The sequence below is a fragment of the Larimichthys crocea genome, chromosome XII (assembly GCF_000972845.2).
Source record: "Larimichthys crocea isolate SSNF chromosome XII, L_crocea_2.0, whole genome shotgun sequence".
Lineage (NCBI taxonomy): Eukaryota > Metazoa > Chordata > Actinopteri > Sciaenidae > Larimichthys > Larimichthys crocea.
Genome location: NC_040022.1, coordinates 21,257,463 through 21,273,016, shown reverse-complemented (window position 1 = coordinate 21,273,016; position 15,554 = coordinate 21,257,463).

Below are 15,554 nucleotides of genomic sequence, written 5' to 3'. Positions count from 1 at the left end.
TTTCACGCACTCACAGCTACCTGGCTCTTGATAACACGAAATACATATTCAGTGCTTGTGTGATGATGGTGGATGTGAAGGAGTAGGTGAAAAAGGTGTAATCTTAGCTACATCTGAAGTCTTTGTGGACACTTTGAGCCAAATTGCCATGGGAGTAACACCACCCTACTTCGACATAAACACACGTACATTATTTCAATAGGATGATCTTCACAAACGAACTGCTCTCTGCTACGTGGACATTAATAACACATTCTGTCATTTCTATTCTTGTTGGAGGTTTGACTGTAATTCCCTAGTTGCATTCCAAAAATTTAATTTATTAGTCAAATTGAACTATGCACAGCCAAAGGTTATGCACTGACTTCTTAAGGAGCACCTGCAGCATTTATGTATGATCTCTGTTTCCCCCATGTGGGAACAAATCCATCTGTCTCTTTAATGTTGTCCAGTACAACACCACCGCTAATTAAGCCACTATAAGTACCACGGAACTGAGTCATCTCCTCTCTAATACAGTCTCAGCAAAAGCTGAACATTATGTTTTACAGAAGAGGATTATTGCAGTGCTGTTCTGTTGGGTTGCATTGCATTCCACAGGAACTTTGGATTTCTGGTCATATGAATGATTAGATTGACTGGCTGCTTTTAGGCCTTCAGTGGTTTCACCTACACGTTGCAAAATAATAATTCTCAATAGTAATAATGGAACCAGAGTGGATCATGCCTTAGTGTTTGCACTGCACTCTCCTTCCCTCAGCAGATGGCTCCACCACAGGAATGGGCTCCGAATCAACGAATAACAGCCCAGCAGCTTTTCTTTCTGTCTTTCTCTCTGACTATCTCTTCCTTTATGTTCTCACTTTTTCTTTTCCGGCAATGTTTGTGGTTCTGGCCCTAGATGAGCTACCCGGAGCCAAGAACCAGGGAGGCAGTCAGTGAGTTTTCAGTCCCTCCCACCTGAGCATCAAAGCCCTTTTGTGGGCGTTGGAGTACAGACAGGACTGTCCCCTGTGCGTCCTCCTCTGAAAGCTCAAGAAGGAATAGTTGGACAGAGAGGAGGGACTTTTTTTTTTTTCCTCCTGCAGAGTGACTTGCATTCTTTTTTAGGAGGTGAAATATATGAAGCGTAAACAGCGAGGCTAGAGTTTAGAGCGTGTTTGGAGAAGATGATGAGAGAAGGGGATGAATTTTGACGCACCAGAAAAAATTTAAATTGAAGTCTAAATTGAAATTTAGATTTATATAGTAAACTCAATATTATAGTAGGAGTCAGAAAGAGACAACGAGAGACTTGCAGGGGTGGATAGGTCATGTGGAAAGCAGACAGAGACTCTGCTGGATCTGATATGTGGGTGAAATCTATTTCACCTCATGTCCATAAAGAACACACACACACACACACACACACACACACACACACACACACCCATAATGGACAAACAGAATACCAAATCATCCCCCGGTGTAACCCTGTCTCCATGGTAACGGCTCAAGCTGACCTTGCCTAATTTGTGCCATAACAACAGACTGTCGTACGGCACATGGAAATAAGCACCAGGTGAAATGAAAATAATTCCACTCACAGTGCTAACAGACCTGCCTTTGTGTCACCCCACATGGGCAGCCGGGGAGAGAAACCTGGAGGAGAGCTGGAGCAGAACAAATGACAATTAAGCACCAAAGTCTAGCCGACGAAAATAACACAATGAAAAGACCATCATTATAGAAGATTGTTGTTTTCGTTGACCATTTGAATGTCTCTCCTGTTTTTTTTATGTAAAGCCAGAGATAACAAAGGTTACCAAACAAATGCGCACTGAGCTGCACCAACAAGGTTGATTTTTATTTATTTTTTTTAGCTCTGCGATGAGCTCCAGCATGATTAGAAGGCTCGTAATGACCCTTTTATTTTGTTATTGATCTCAGACAGTGACACCCAAAGGCTTCTCATTACAAACTGAATGCATGATGGCCTTTTTTTTTTTTTTTTAAATCTTGAGTGATTATTGTTCTCTAGATTTATTGGTATTGAACCACTCATTGTCCGTTGATTGCCATCCGATCGATTTGTTCATTTTCCATTAGCATGGAAGTCACATTAATCTCATGCTTGTGTTACAGAACTAAAGATTGATTATTTCATTATTTGCACTTTTATTGTCTTCTGAGACTTTAATTACATATCAGTCCTGTTTAAGTGAATAACAAATTAATAAATATTCATCAAACCTTTTTGCTTTAGGGTGGTGTCTCAGCCCAAGAGGGTTAAATGAATCTACTAGATTATATTTGTTCTCAAATAATCAATTTCAAAATTGAAAATGTGGTTGATGGAAGGATGTGTTAAGGTCAAGCGCAGATTGACAGTCAGTATACTGTGTATTGAAAAATGAGGTTGAAAGAATACAATATTGCATTTGATTGAAAAATTAATATTCAACCTTTTTACCCAATTGTGGATTAAGATGGAAGAGATTGAGAACATTCAGATGGAGATGGCTGTAATATTAAATGTTCCTTATTTGTTATTTTGCGTCAACTAAGTTTGTAAATAATATTTTTCAAGGAAGGAATGATGATGTTGGTTATCTATCAGTCTCAGGCCTGATTAATGGAAAAAGATACCACTGAGAAAAATGAAGTGCCACTGAAGCTCACACTGGTCCGCACTTCACTGTGTTTGCATTCTTTCAGTAGGAGATAGGACACTTTGACGTTTGTCTCATTAGGTCCGTAAAGCTCTTAAATCTTTTTCATTTCATTGTTCACACCAACGCTTTCTCCATAATGGCATCTTTGTGTTGGTCAAGCACATACATGGCATGTTTGTCAAAGACAAATAGACACTCCAGTGTTCTCCTCCATCTCGTCTCCTGGAAAATGCTGATGGTGCAGTCTTGTCTTTTCCCTCACCCACCCAACCCTTTTCACAGCACATTTTTCCATCCCATGAATTATGTATTTGATTAATTAGGCTCATCATTACAGTATATGGTCAACTGTAAATTCCCCTCCGTTCTAGTTCAAACACAAAATGGACCCCCCACCCCCCCTTCCTTATCTTCTGCCGTCATTGTCGGCTCTGTGTTATGGATGAGAGGGAGGGCCCCGGGTATTTTATTTGTTGTACCCCTCGGGATGTTGCATGGCATTGCGCATGGGAATACAATAAAAATAACAAGATAAAAGCCTCGTGTTGGGCTTCAAAGCGTTACGGCTGCTTGAATAGACTCAGAATGAAGCACAGTTTGTGCCGTGGTGATTTCAAAGAACAAGTCCGTGTTCATGGTAGACTGGGGCTCGAACAGGATTACACCAACATGGGATGTTCCATATAAAGACACAGATGAACAACGTACATGGGATGGTATATAGACCCTTCAACTATGCAACTGCATTGCATCGCCAATATTACCTTTTCCCTTCATGCTACACAGTGTCACAGGGATGTTTAGCACTAAGTAATCTAAGGGTGTAAATCTGCTACAGACCTGTAATTCCTCACATGCTGAAAGTCTCCCAGCCCAAGGTGCTGTCCGCGCTATAAATTTGCTCAGAAGTTATTGATCCATGTGTGTGCTCACATAGGTGGGCTGTCCTGGAATGTCAGAGACAGTAAAATGCACACATAGATTCAGGCGTGTATCTCTGCAGACGCCACAAGCAATCCTCACATTATTTCCCCTCTCTGTCAAATACGCACACGCACACGCACATATTCACTGTCACATTTTACAAGCTTTAATGCACCACTCTCACACCGTGAAGCAATGGGATGGTGTTAGGAGGTGGCCTCTGCATTGTGAATCCTTTGGCCTTTCATCGATCCAGGGCTTCAATAGCTCTTTATTGATTGTAGCCTCTTTCCCTGTACAGAGATCAGTCATGTACCTGTCCGCTGATTCTCTGTGGCCGGTGGTGTTGTTTTTTTAATGCTTGCACAGCAGTGAGATTACCCAGACACGGTTTAATATCTAGTCTCTTATGCTGATTGTCAATATGGCTCAGAGCAGTATAGCGTTTTTTAAATACCTAAAGATTTAAGTATCCTTGAGCAGAAGCTCTCAGACAGTGTGTGTGTGTGTGTATGTGCGCCTGGGTGTGTCATCCTCCCTGCCACCGCTCAGCTGCAAACAGTGTCAGATGGCATTACTGTGATGTACAGTATTTATGTGTGCTTGTGTGTAGGTGTTTACACCTATGTTTATGCGTGTGTGTGTGTGTGGCTTTACTCACCTTCTCATAATCACCCTGTGTGTGTTTGAGGTGAGAAATGAATCGTTGGTTGTCTGGCAGATGCTGTGTAATCATGCAAATCAGCACCCAGCAAGGATACTGCTGGCAAAGCTGGACACCAAAACAAGGCTGACCTCCTCCTGGATGATTTACTCTGCCCTGTTGCCACTGTCCCTATGAATGACACACCGAGGCACTAATGGGTGAGAGTTACCCAAAGAAGGGTAGAGAGTCAGAAATTAGACAAAATAATCTGAGGAAAAAGCAGTATAGGGGGTGAAAATAGCAATAAAATAGAGGATGCTATACTATTAGTGTTCACTGAGTATGTAACATGATCTGTTTTTTTCAGATTCATTTGTAAATGCCTGCAATTTCTTAACTGCTGGCAAACATAGTCTTTTTTTAGTCCGCTCATTATATTCCTTATTGGCATGTAGCATGAATACAAGACACACACACACATGCAGACGTATTGGGTAAGTGGTTGTGCACGTTTATCGAGTGCTATAAAGGTATTCGGTATATGTGCATTGGGGTGTGTCCGAGTGTGTGGTTGTGCGTGTTTTGGGGGATGAAGTCGATGAGTACTGACATTTGCACTGATGTGCACTGAAATGGAAAATACAGTGCGGACTGTCAACACCTGACTCTCATCTCCAAAACTAGGAGCAGGTCCTCTGTACAGCAAAGCACACAAATATATATATCCATACTTATCGGGAAAACATTTTGCTTAACGGTTGAAGTTTAATAGTCAATAATGCCTGAAGCTCACACTTGAGCCAACACTTTTAGGATGACGTTTTGGCATTTGGAGGCAGTGTGGAATTTAGACCAAAATCTTTAATATCAATATTTTTAATATCCCACAGACATCAACATAAACCCATTGTACACCTGATGGCTGAAAAACACAAATCACAGGGCTTTGAGAGGGTTTTGAGAGGCGCTTACCTAAATAGTCTAATTTCAGAAGTGAAGCAAATAGCAGAGGACTCAACACGCAAAATGTAATCTGACTTTACAAGGCTTAATTTACAGAGACAGGGTCTATTTCTTTCCATTATATTGTGGAATTGGATTTAAAGTGTGTAAGATTTAAGGGGCTCTATGTTTTCGTTAGAGTCTAGTCATTCATGTTTGTTACCTTAGAATGAGTCTTTTCTATCTACAGATGCCGCAACCCTTCTTCCACACTTCTGCAGTGTTTCTATTGTAGCCCAGAATGGACAGACTAAACACTGCCAGCATAGTTTTGGTGGGGTGAGGGTGTTGCAACAGCAACTGTCCATGATCTGTTCCTGTAAAAGATTTCCTTAAGATAACACAGATCCATGTCTGTTAAAACAAAGCTGGAGTGACGGCGGTATTGATTCATGCCTAATCGAGAGAGAGAGGGTTGCGATGCAACCTGTAAAAACTGCATGACAGATTAGGTTTTATGCAGCACCCCCTTCAGTTGATGCAGTATAGCCTCCTATCATTACAACACAGGGCCTTGTGAAAATAATGAGATTACAGGCCCCAGGTGAGTGGTGGACTGCAGGATTGCTTGTCTGGGCTTGGAAAGGAGGAGAGGGGAGGCAGAGGGAGGGTCGTACTCAATTCCAAACACAGGGTCAGCCAACCATTATAAAGTTATTAACACATGCAGGTTTCAGTCGTATGCTGGTATACTCATACATTATCTTTAAAATGTGGAATTTCTCCATGCACTACACCCAAAGAAACAAAATAAAGGCGTACATGTGCGAACACATGAATTATTCCCTAATACTGCTACTATGCGCTACTACTATTTACTTATTTGTGTTCATATGAGATTTAAAGCTTCAAATAACACATGGAAGCAAAGTGCAAGGCAATGGCACTTATTACGGCCACAGTTTGATGCACACGCACACACCAAAGCCTCTTGCTGTTTTTAACATCTCCTGAGCATTCAGAGCGAGTGGACATCTACTTTACTCTTTTTTTTTTAGTTGACTGCATACCATATGTGCAACTGAGAGAACATCTGCCACAGAACCGGGAGGATACATAAACAACAGATCTGCGACAAAGATACCCCTACAACAGGGTCACACTGAACATTTCCAGCTCTTGGAAAAACTAACAAACCAAGAAAATTAGGCTAGTTGTCACTTGCCTGTCCAAAAACAATCCTTTGGCCAATATGCCACGCCAAAATAAATATAAGCCCATTTGGAAAGGGAAATTGGATTTTGTTTGGAATGTAATGAATTTAAATTGAAGTATCACAGGCGTTGTTGTCCAACATTGTGTGTGTTTATTTCTATTATACTGTATGTTGAATCCATCAACATCAGCAATAAATTAACAGTTGGATAGAAGCAATTACCTTCAGTCAGAACCTATTTTTCAGATGATTGTGGCTTACCAAAGCTCATCCTTTAATTCTTCATTCCTTAAATTGCTTCTTGTCATTATGTCTAACAATCAGAGATCCTAACTGAAACTCAGAGTTGCAGGTATTTTTAATATTACTTTGTCGAAATAGCTCCCTTTTGGTTCGTGAAGACTTGTGAAAACCTCTTGAGTGACAGAGACTTGACATTAACCACAACACCCAATTGGCCATTTAGTGGTTTTTAGTGGGTTAGGGTTGTGGCTGTCTTCAGAATCCACAGTAGCTGCTCCAACGAGACAAAAAAAATCTATTGGGAATAAAAAAAGGGTTTAGGGATTGACAAGAACCACTTCATTATCTGTTTTCCATTATCTCCTAATGAGGCTGACAAAATATATGAACTCAAGGTTCACTTAATAGCTTTTTCCAGGGCTTCATCAATGATAGAGTTTGCTCTCCTGGTTCAGTTTTCATGGAGATAAATCATCGCCTGTAACAATACTATTTCCAGGGTCAGGAATTATCTTTCATGCTCATCTGTTATAAGGACAACTGTTACACTGGGATTCTTTCACACTTCGGATGACTGGAGACCCAAAACCATTCCCCTGAGAGTTTGGTACATTTAGCAAAGTGTGAAAGTTTCAATCTAGAAGGTTCGCCTCAAACAACTGGTCTGGAGGTCACATTCAATCAGTTTCGTTGCAACACAGCTACACCAGAATCCACACTGAAATCTTCTAGAAATAATATGTTGAGCTTCACACATCATTTTCTTGATTGTGTTTCATAGGAATATTGACTTGTCCTTCTTTACATCCATAAGTGAAAATGGCAAAAAACAGATTGGCGCTGGAGGTAAAAGGGAAGAATTCAATGGACGGGTGTAAAAGTGATTACAGTTTAGATCTCTTCTCATGTTGTTCTCCGTGTTGTACACCAGTTCCTTATTGACCTATTCTGATCTGTGTCCAGCACGTCTCTGTGACATCTCAGCCAAGAACATAGACCTGAAACTAAGTTGAGAATTTATTTATTTTTATCTACATCTGTTAGACTTTGGTTTGATCGGTGGCTCTTATACACCCACAATGTTGTTAGCTATCCTCTAACCACTTCTCATTCATTAACTGAACACAATACATCGATCAGCACATGGCAATGAACTAAAAATAATACTTAATTGAACAAGAAAGTCAACCTAACAATGTGACCATAATTTGGTCTTATGTTAAAATCTTCATCAGTGATCTTCTATACCTATTATTTAATAAATTCCTCACCTTGAACATCCCTGCATCACCTTTTTCTCTCTTCGCTCTCTCTGTGCTTATTAGTATGTGCCCTCACCTCATTTCCACGTGAGCATCAAAGCCACAGACATCAAAAGTGAAAGAAATTGAATGCAATTACCTCTTTGTTCATGCTAGTAAGACTAAATAACACAAGCATGCACACACACACTTCTCCCACATCTTATACTGAGGATATTTAAATTGAGTACATCATCAACCTTTGGACCAAATTTGGACATCCTATCATACGCACACACACACAAACACAAACACACAGACACATGCAAAATGTAGATTCAGATACACACACTATCCCAAAGTGTTGCTCTGTTTTTCCAGCGTGATGGACACCTTAACAAATCAAAGCTCAGTCGCTGTTCAATAATTTACCGCCGGTGAAAAGAGGCAAACTTGTATTTAACTGTGTTGCAAAACTGTGTCAGAAAAGATGGGAGGTTTAAAGAGTGTAATATGTGAGTATGAATCATTGAGCAGTATTGCTGTAGAATTGAAGCCCTTTGGTTATACTGGCAAATAAGAGAACATCTCCTTATTAACTTTCTGTGTAAGTGATGTGGACAAAATTCAGTCCTCAACTCTTTCAAAGTTACATTTCTTGTTTGAATAAAGTTCTCCCTATGTGTCTCCATGCTGAGCTGTTGTGGTGGGATAATAAGAAGATGGACTTACATTGGAAGGACGTTGAAGAAGAAGTCCTTCCTTCACTTAAATCATTTTACTGAAGAACTGAATTTTCACTGAGCATAGACAAAACAGTTTTTATTCATTACAAAAACAGTTGAACCATAGAGAGTCGCCCGCTGGATCATGGTTGGTCAGCCGTGTGCGGGCATATGTAATTCTTATACAAGGTATGAATATGTAATTATACATCCATGATTTTGTGAGTTATGAACACGCCCTGTCTTCTACATATCTTTCATTTCTTTTTCCTAATTGAATAGTCTCCTCTGTATCTTTCTCTCAGGTCTGACTGTATCTCTCTATATATTCTTATTCACCTCTCATCTTCTCGGCTCTTTCCTTCCTCAGCATTTTCATATTTTCCGGCTCCCTTTTTTTTTTCTTTCAACCTTTCTCCTGCACTCGCTCTCGCACTCATCTCCCAACCCCCCTTTTTCTTTACCCTCAATACTTTCTGCTCTCTCCCTGTCTTTGTCATTGCAGACAGCACAGAGTGTAATTTCAATATGGATACATCCTGTGCATCAAGTGTTGGCTTCGGTTTCACTTCCTCGGCTCCTGTGGATATACAACATATGCTCCAAAGCTAAATATGGACTTCTGGAATTCATAGCAGTGCGACACACTCTGCTTCCGTTTACTGATGCTTTCCTAAATGTTTCTGGCACTTCCTCCATTTCGTTTTTAACCTCATTCATCTGTCCACCTGCTTTTCTTGCATTCTTTTGTCCGCAGTGCAGACTCTCCGCCTCTTTCACTCTCTCTGCCTGTCTTCCTCTTGCTCTCTAAGCTAGGTCTGTCTGTCAGTGATATTGTCACTGTATACGAGGACAGACACAGACACAGCAAGGACAAAGGACAACATTTCCTACAAAGGATGCCCAGGTGGCTTCTTGATCTAAGCTCCAACAAAAGGCAGGAGCACTTGACAATCAACGGGTGCTCAAAACTCCATTTGCAGCAAAGGTGGCAGTCTCTTTCTGTTTGTTTTTTCTTTCTCCCTTTCTATTCACTTCCCTCTTACACACACTTGCACTCACACTCAGCAGGCTCCAAGGTAAACAGGGCAGACAGGCTCTCCAGTGGAGGAGAAATGCGTGCCCGGTGTGGGCCTACACGCTCAGCAGAGCGCCTAATTGCAGTGATAAATATGAGATGGTGGAGTTGGGAGACAAAGGCTCGTAGGAACTCTCCTCACATGAACCTCTGGGAGGGAGGTGGCTGCTTAATGGGCTTGACAGAGGAACACGTAAATGAACTGTATACACATAAAGAAGAAAGTAGTTATCCTCAGAGGTACACATGCAGAATGCAAGGCAGAAAAACATACACAGAAAAAATAGAGTCTCCCTTCACAGTCCTAGTTTCTTAAATTCGAAAGTATGCATGTTTGACTAGCTCGAGGTGAAAACAGTAAATGCGGCAGGGACCCTCGACTCTGCGGAGAAAATAAGGCTGAATTTGTTGTTTTTCCATCATTATGGGTCATTATCATCATGTCATAATCTGTTAACCAATTATTTCAAAACTAATAGGCTTAATTTCAAGATAATGAGGTCATAGTGAGATGACGGCAGTAGTCAGTGTAATATGCAGGATTAAGTTCTTGATTTATGTTTCTGCCCCTCTCTCTGCCTTTTTTGGTTTCTGTTTGTTTCATGCATTCCTCTCTGTCTTTCTTTTTCTCGTTTTTGTATTTACTGAAATGTATATTGCTGAGTCACTGTTAAATCGTGTCGAACATCTCAAAATAGATGTAGCAACCTTTGACATGAGAGAAGATGGATGGTAAATGGACTGTGCTTATACTGTATATAGTGCCTTTCTAGTCCTCCGACCACTCAAAGCGCTTTTACACTACATATCTCATTCACCCATTCACACACATTCGTACACTGATGGCATTGGCCAACTGCTCATCAGTTTTGGGAGCTAACTATTCATACACATTCACACACCAATGGCGAGGCCTTGGGGAGCAATTTGGGGTTCAGTATCTTACCCGAGGACACTTTGACATCCAGCCTGCAGGAGCCAGGGATCGAACTGCCAATCATCTGATTAGTGTCTCAGCTAAGATAGATGTCCAGTCTGTCCAGTTGTAAAAAAATGACCTTGGGGTGTCTCAGTTTTATGTGAAATGGTTGTTGGAAACTGGTTCTGATTGGATTTTGTTTTTTGGAAAAGAAGACAAGATGGTTAAGAAGAGCAGTAAATGCCACTCTCTCTTTTTCAACTTGCTATGTGCAATGCTATGATGCATTTGATGTGTGGAGTCAGCTTGCTGGTATCAGTACAGTCCCTGTATTCAGTATCAACATATTCAAACTGAAATCAAGACTGGCTGGTGAGACGGATGGAAAGCGAAAACTGAATAACATAGTGCAGATAAACTCGAAGACTGACGCAGATAAAAAGCATAAAAGAGTAAGAGGATGATTTATTCATAATTCCCTCATCTTTCAAAGTGAGAAGTTGAACACATGAGGACGAGGTGGTGATAGTTATCCATAGTAGAAAGCCATTATTTTATTTCATGCTTCATAAATATTTTTGTGGAAACCATCTGCAGATTTACAGTGATCCGAGTGCAAGAGTGAGTTCTTGTTTTTTCAATTGCAATTCTGATTCAATTTCAGACACATGAAGATGTATTACAGCAGATTTAAGGTTTCTGAAATTTATGTTCGCCTTTCTCAACAACCTTGTGTCATACATATGGCGAATTTTAGTGCGTTTCTGAGTTCAAGCTGATGTTCTGTCTCTTATTCTCACTCTCACCGGGCTCAGAGCACTGCATGCATGAGAGGCTGCAGCCAAAAGCTCTTAACACAAAGACCCAACTCTGGGAAAAAAGAGCTCTTTTTAAGATGCTTCAGGCCACAATCTTAAACACTTCACTATTAAATCTTGCCTCAGTAACTTCTCTCTTTAACCAATGACAGAGTCTGGGTAAATGCATATTGCTTTGGAGATTTTACAAGATTACCATAATTTAAAAGACCAAATAAATATCAAATAAATACATTGCATGAATAAAGAGTTGCTCTTTTTGCTTGCTCTGAATGAACTCTTCGGCAAAGTTGGGCAAGACAGTATCCAGTGACCTTGTGTAACTTTTCCTCAGAGGACACAGTTTATTTTTTACTCCTTATACTTATATTTCTGCTTTGTAAACAATTGTACTGAATGTTTGGAGGTGCTGTGTTCCTGCTTGCGTGCCACAGCTGGGTAATTCAATCTGACCTGCGTTCTTGGGCACGATCATTAAGGGGAGTTGGGTTGTGCTGGTAGGCTACTTTCTGACTTCTTCACACACACACACACACACACACACACACACACACTCACAGAGATTGTGTCAGTAAAGCATAGCGAATAAACCACAGCAAAACATTGCACCTTATCTAAAATGCAACTTTCAGTTAACACACAAACTGGGGAGGAATCTCAACCAGCCTGCGATAATAAACCTTTAAGTTGAATTTCCAACATTTAAGCATTTGAAATCATATTTCTGACCTCTAAATGTATGAGAATATTCACTATCTCTTGGCTCTATTTCCAGATACCAAATATCTGGCTCTTAAGCCACTTAACGCTCCACTCTGTTCACTAACTAACCGCTTACTGTGCCTGACTGTCGCTCGGTGCTGAGTAGATAATGTACAGTGGGGTTGTAGAGTTCAAAACAATTGTCTGCTCCTGCTGAAAATGACAAGTAGGAAGAGCGGTGAGAGTGAACCGAAGCATTAAAGTTGCAGGCCAAACAGCTAAGCAATGAGCTGAAACTGGGAGTGAGGAATCGGGCTATAATTCTCTGCAGTTCCATCACTATGATATAACATTGTGTGTGTGTTCTGACCTCTAATTCAGCCCCAAAGGGAGTTAGACATTTGTTTGTTGCTGCACTCCATCATTCGTTCGACTCAGCAGTACGTAATAGGCCTAAGTGGATTTCTTTGAAATACTGACTAAGTTTTGCCAACCTTCAAAAAGTTGTTTTCATATCATGGGAGATTGCACATTTCTAAATTCAGACAAGGCAAGAGATGTGACAGCTCGAACTGGGATTTCAGATCTATCTGTGTTGGAAAAAAAACAGACAGCCCCAGCATATGACTGCATCACCCGGGCTCTCTTCAAAATAAATCTCTTAAAGCATAAACCAGTCGCTCAACATTTGTTACCGTATTATTTTTCACTATTATCTTACAAAACAGCGGGCCAGGTGTTGAGAAAAAAAAACGGTCAATCATCCATCGTGATGAAAAGTGCAGCCAGGCTGAAACCAGCAGTGTCAGCATTGCTCCCAATCTCCTGGTTTCAGCTGTCACAGCTTCTCTTTTTTCCACTAATGGCTTTATGTTGCAGAGTGGAAGAAATGGGAGGTAGAGAGAGAGAGAGAGAGAGAGAGAGAGAGAGAGAGAGAGAGGGGGCAGTTTGTGAAACGATAAGCTTCAGTCATTAGCGCTGATCCTCAGACAAGCACACTTCTTTGCAGACCCATGTTGGGTGCTACCAGGGAATTTCTTGTTTGTGTGTGTGTGTGGAGAAGATGGAGAGAATAAGTGTGCCTGGGTAAGTGTATGTACATGTCTCCATATGTGCATTTCTGTGGGAAATATATATGTGAAACTTGACGTGAAGGACATTTGAAACAGTGCAGAGAGGGAGAAGTGTGGACCTGCTTAATTCATCCTCTGAAAGTAAAAAAAGACTTTAGGTGGTGATAAGAGAGAGTCCAGGCGTCTTTATGTTTAAATGGGAAAGTGATGAGAGACCAAGAGGGGGGCCCAAACAACAAAGAGACAAAAACATTTCGCAGACGTAGTTTAGATTTCAGAGGTTAAATATCATCTGGAGATTGACAGCCATTTTCTGTAATCTTTATACAGTCAGCTCATTTCAGCGGCACCTCATTCATCCTTTTGTTGTGCCACTTTCGCAACCTGCCTTTATCTGGCTCCTCTCCCCGGAGCCCGCGATACAATCGATGGGTCTGGACAACTCCCCCGGGCAGTTAGCCTTGACAGCTGACAGGAGCTGGTTTCCATACGCAGCTTTGATGTACGCGTGTGTGTGTGTGTCAGGAAAGACTCAGGTGTGGGCAGAAGGCATTGCAGACTGATGTGATTAAAGAAAACGAAAGGAAGAGGTGTAGAGTGAGAGACAACTGTTGCTCCAAGGCAAGAATGTTAACAGGTTCATTCTTTCAATTATAATCTCATAAAAGCACGTTACAAAAAAAAGTCATTTATCTTCATTTTTTTCAACCCTGTGCAGTGATGCAAAACCTCTCCGAAGTATCGCTCCATAGATTTTTCAGAATGTTCACTGGCCCTGCACTTCTGTCCTCTTTGAGCATATTATATCCAAAGGATACCAGCTTTATTATTATTTTTTTGGCCTTCTATGCCTTTATTGATAGTACAGCTGAAGATAGACAGGAAGCAGGGGGCAGAGCCGTCCGATGCAGGATTCAAACCAGGGCTGGCTACGGCGAGGACTATAACCTTCACACATGGGGCGGCCGCTTAACCCACTACGCTACCGACCGCCCCAAAGGATACCAGCTTGATGTCACTCCTTCATGGACCGTGTTCCATGCTTAATGCAGCAATCAAGTCACCTCACCACACAGCAAAGATACTCTTCTGTTAGGAGACGAAGCACTAAAAAATAAAATAAAAATAAAAAAAACATCCTAATTTACTCACTTTTAGAATAAAACATTTCACACTTCACACTTGGATGTTGTCAGAAATACCCAGTAACTTGTGCACAGCACGTTAATGAGACACATCTATCTGTACCTTGTTTATCAGACTTGTGTTTAACAAAACTTCAGGGTAGGTCTTCTTTTGACAGCACAGTGTTTTTCTGGATTTTCCAACTACCCTTTGACCGAGAAATAACGATTTTCTTTCTTCTTTAAAAAGAAGCCGGCGTTAAACCACTTGAATTCAATACACCAGTGCTTCCACAAAATCCCTTTGATTGATGCATTTTGGAGCAGTTTTTTTTTTTTTTTCCAATTTCACGAGTATAAAAATGTGAGTTACTTGAACAGCCTGAAATTTCCCTTCACAGCTTTTGTTATGATGCACTATAAAGGTTACAGCTGACACAAAACTAGCAGGTTTCCAGGTGAGGTGAAAACATTATATTGTGCCCAAGAGGCTTATTAGAATCCGGAAAGCGGTGTTAATGCCATAAAATGTCAGATGACAGGACACTTCTGTTAAAGACCTTACAGACAACCGAAGCAGTGACATATCCACTCAAACGCACTTGTTTGTACTAAAGCACACTGACCGTCTAAGACACATACGCACTTACCGCTCACCACACGCTCCTCCACTGTCCCGCAGTGACATTTGAAAGACAGGGGCCTGCAGGGAGAGCTGGCTTTGGGAGGTTAGACGAGGTGGAGGGCTGGCAACAAACAACACCTCGGAGTTCAGCGTGCATGCCTAATGTGCTCTCTCTCTCGCACTGCCGGCTCGGCTGGGTAAAGCTGCCGATGACAAGCTGTCTGGAGGAGTCTCCTGCTCCTGCAGCATCTCACTACCACCGTCTCTCACACTGTTTGTTAGCTTTGCTCCGTCCAGCTGTCCGTGACAACTCTGTACACCGCCTGAGTTTTGTGTCCCTGCTCTGTCACTGGTTTTCTCTTCCCTGCGTTAGACTGTCCTGACTCAAGCTCTTCTCCAGTTCCTCACATATCAGCTGATCATTCATTTAAATGCAAACAACAGGTTTAGAGATGAAGACTGAACAACAGCTTTGACCCCCAAAATGTATTTTTTTATATTAGTATCATGTGAACAATGTGTGAGAAAAAAAGTTTTTTGTGGCTCGGACTGGACTTTTTTTTTTGTGTGTGGTTTTATAGCAGCAGTCAAAAAACACTGGGGCATTCCCTTTTAACTTTGTAC